Genomic DNA, 4,280 nt, shown 5'->3' on the forward strand with positions numbered 1-4,280 from the left:
CTTTCTTGAAAAACAGTACCACCTCACTCCCGCTCCACGTTTCCGGGGTCTTGCCATGTTGGATGACGGAATTAAAGAGGCTTGCTAGCTCTTTCAGGACCGGAGTCCCGCCTGCCTTAAGCAACTCTGTTGTGATTCCGTCATCTCCCGGAGCTTTGTTGTTTTTAAGCTGTTCTAGAGCCGCCCTAATCTCTCCTTGGTCAACGACCGGGAGCTCCTCGGAGTAATGGCGCATAAGAGGGGCGCGCTGGTCATCAATACTGATTCCCACGGGTTTATCCGATCTTGAAGAGAACAACTGCCCATAAAACCTCTCTACTTCTCCGATAATCTCAGGCCTAGAGGTAACGACCCCACCATTTTCAGTTTTAAGTTTTGTCAGACGCGGCCTCCCAAACTTGCGAGCGAACACTTTCGATCCCCGATTTTGCTCAATCGCAGCCTTGATGGCACGGGTATTGGAGCGTCGGAGATCGCGTCGCGTCAGCGTTTTTATTGTTCGGTTTAAGGCCTTATCTGACAAAAACGATGGTAGTTCTCGTCGTTTTCTCATGAGCTCGAGTGTCTCAGCAGAGAGTTTTGGTGCGTTGTCTCTTCTCTGTGGCGGAAAACACTTGCGGGATGTGTTTTGCAGTATTTTGACCAGCGTGTCGGTTCTCTCATCAATGCTGCTTATGGTTTCCAACGCGGTGAATTGATTTTGAAGTTCCATTTGGAACTTTTCGGAGCCTTGAGCAGCTTGGAGCATGGTAGGTCGGAGAGTAGACCTCATCATTCTCGATCTTTCGGCTTTAAAGTTGATATTTAGAGTGCCTCGAACCAAGCGGTGATCACTTCCGGTATTAAACCTGTTGATCACTGAAACATCTCTAAATATGTGCCTTTTATTCGAAATGATAAAGTCTATCTCGTTCCTTGTCACGTTATCGGGGCTTCGCCAGGTCCACCTCCTCTGAGGCTTCTTTTGAAAGAAAGAATTCATCAAAAAAAGCCCCTGCGCTTCGAGAAAGTTTACCAGCATTTGCCCCCTGTGATTTCTGCAGCCCAAGCCGTAAGGTCCGACTTTCGATTCACCGCTATCTTGTACTCCCACTTTAGCATTAAAGTCTCCCATAACAACATTGTAGTGGGCCCTCGAGGTGTCGTTGAGGGCCTTTGCGATGTCCTCGTACATCGCTTCGACCACATCATCAGAGTATGTCGAAGTTGGCGCATATACCTGTACAACCTTCAGGGAGTACCTGTCGGAAAGTTTTAGGACAAGGTACGCTACCCGGTTCGACACACTACTGATTTCCACAATGCTGCTAATGAGATCCTTTTTGACTAGAAAACCGACACCACCCTGGGAGAGGTTATCACCTTCGCGGAAGTAGAGTAAGTTACCGGACTCTAGAGTTATCGTGTCCTCCCCCTGTCTTCGGACTTCAGATAACCCCAGTATATGCCAGTTTATATGACTTAACTCTACTTCTAATTCGGCGAGGTGATGGTCCAGCCTCATCGAGCGTCCATTATACGTTGCCATTTTCAGTCGTTTTATACGGTAGCCTGCCGTGAACCGGTGATTCTTAGCACCCCCTGCCCTGCCGATACCGCGACCGCTACCTTGGTCGGGCCTAGCGGGCTTGCCGGTAACTGGGGGCCTTTTTTTGGGCGCATCTGCCATTAAGGGAGGGGTTTGCCCATACTCGCCGCGCTGGGCAGGCGTGTTGGCGAGCGCAGTAGGGGGTAAGATGTTTATGGGAGGGGGGACGCTGCTGCCCATCCCCCCTTTTCCCCGTCCCTCAGTCGCCTCTTACGACACCCACGGGATGAGATTGGGGGAGTACTATTCTAAGCCGGTACTCCACGGCACGGCACAATAATATTATATAGTATAAATTAATCTATTAGGAATTAAGTAAACTTTTATATTTTACTTACCAGGTACTATTATAATAAAATGATGATAAAGACGAAGGTCTGTTAAGGACAGACTTGGCTTTTAAAAAATATATACGATTGTCAACTTTAAGCGTTAGGTATTAAGATTATTTAATTATGCTTAAAGTTAATTATCGTAGATTGGGTATTTGATGCAATGACTAAATAACTCTTAAAACTATTTTTTTTTTTCAATAATTATTTCTGTGATTATGCTGATCTTACTTTTTGTATATTTTTCGATTGATAAATTATTTTATAAGTTACATTCACTTAAAATGCACATAATAATAAATCATTTCCCACCAAACGATATCAAGAGATTTACTGGTGGTAGAGCTTTGTGCTCGTCTGGGTAGGTACCACCCACTCATCAGATGTTCTACCGCAAAACAGCAGTACTTGGTGTTGTTGTGTTCCGGTTTGAAGGGTGAGTGAGCCAGTGTAATTACAGGCACAAGGGACATAACATCTTAGTTCCCAAGGTTGGTGGCACATTGGTGATGTAAGTGATGGTTAATATTTCTCACAACGCTATTTTCTATGGGCGTTGGTGACCACTTACCATCAGGTGGCCCATGTGCTCGTCCGCCTTCCTGTTGTATAAAAAAAAGAGATTTTTTTTATAAATGTGTGAGCAATAAACAACTAAAATTTAGGAATCAATAAAAATAATTGTAGTATGAAAAGTTTTATTAAAAAAATTGCTCATATTTAATTATCTGTTAATTTTTTTGCATAATTACAATTTAGGTTTTTTTTTTATATACTGTTGTTTTTTCTGCTACGTTGTTTTAGATCTCTGAGTAAAACTTCTGTGTATTTTAGTCAGTACCAAACGCAAAACGCAGTACCAAATGTACAGTACGTACGATCTAACGGACACCGTGCAATCTAATTGAATACGCATATTGCGCGGTTACAACGTGAATAATTAAAATTTACGCGCGCAATATTAATCATAAAGAACCGATTCATACCGGCCAACTTAGATTGCGCGTCTCGCAAGTCGCATTGTGTGCAGTTGGTAATCATATTTAGCACCAATTAGTTATTAATTGCTTTGCCACAGTGCATCTTTGTATATAGTATACAGGTATTTAATACATACGCTCAATGTTTATACGATGTAAGATCACGACTTTAGTCGTAAAATTTGCATTTATTATTAGTTTTAAGTTTTAATAAAAAACACTCCCTAGAATCTCTAAGGATCTTATATTATAATATAGAGGTTATTTACTAATTCTGTAAATTTTAACTATTATAATAAACGATTTTGTATAATAACATTGTTTTTTTTTTTTCATTTCAATGACCAATATTAAATTTATTTAACTGACGACAAAATTAATTAGTTATTTTCTTTTTATTTAATTTAGGAAGGAAGTAACCCGTAGTATCCATTTATTGTATCCTCGTAATGTTAATTTCTGTTATGGTTGCTGATGACCATTCCATTATGTGCTAAATTGAAATGTTTGCTAACGATTTAACAGACTCGTCTGGTTTGTTTGATTATCACATAACTATATAAGGGACTATCTTAGTCTCAGGGCTTAAATCCTTAGTAAGTATAGAAAATAACGAAGTTCACATGTTTCTTGCGCTTTATTCAACACATATTGCATGTCACCAAGTCACCGGTAGTCATAAACTGGAAGCACTGTGTGCTAGTGACAGAACTTATACTGGTTTTGACGGCTCAGCCCTTTCGCCATTTTCACAAACTAACCTAAGCTAGGTTTCATCTACGATCAATACCTCAAAATATTTCTTTTTAAACCGGTTAAGAAAAAAAAAACAGATTTACTAATCAGATTAAATAGTTACTGAATGCTCATTGGTCGTTACTGCATCATCATTAACGCCCAATTAAAATTCAGATTAACCCTTTAACCGCCCGACTTCATATCTGTTGGCGTGCCCCCAGCGCCCGGCACAGTGAATCGAAACACACAATACAATTTTCTAAAAATAATGTTAGTAATTCTTCTAACTTTGGACATTATTTTTAAGACTTCTAATTAAGAGGCTAAAGTGTATTAAACTGTAAACGATTACTTAGTTAACTATTTACCTAATGTAAACATATTTTTGATAGAATACAGCGTAATTAAATAAAAAAGCTGATAAAACGATCAGTGTTATTTTGGTCGTAAATATACGACTCAGGCGAAATGGGCCCGAAAATATTTGTCGGATTAATTCGACCTAGGCGGTTAAAAGGTTAAAGTGATAATGAAATAATCATCCGATAGGGAATATATTCTAATATCGCTATTGTAATATTCATTTTTACGACACTAGCGCTGCTTATGACTAGATGGTTTCGGTAAATAAAACACTAATGC

The 4,280-nt window shown here is 39.9% G+C and overlaps 1 protein-coding gene across 1 annotated transcript in view; it reads left to right on the plus strand.

Annotated features, from left to right (window-relative positions):
- The window catches only part of LOC126769601 (terminal uridylyltransferase Tailor-like), a 598,301-nt gene that overhangs the window by 252,528 nt on the left and 341,493 nt on the right, over positions 1-4,280 (plus strand). The window lies entirely within an intron of this gene.

The sequence above is a fragment of the Nymphalis io genome, chromosome 7 (genome assembly GCF_905147045.1).
Source record: "Nymphalis io chromosome 7, ilAglIoxx1.1, whole genome shotgun sequence".
Lineage (NCBI taxonomy): Eukaryota > Metazoa > Arthropoda > Insecta > Lepidoptera > Nymphalidae > Nymphalis > Nymphalis io.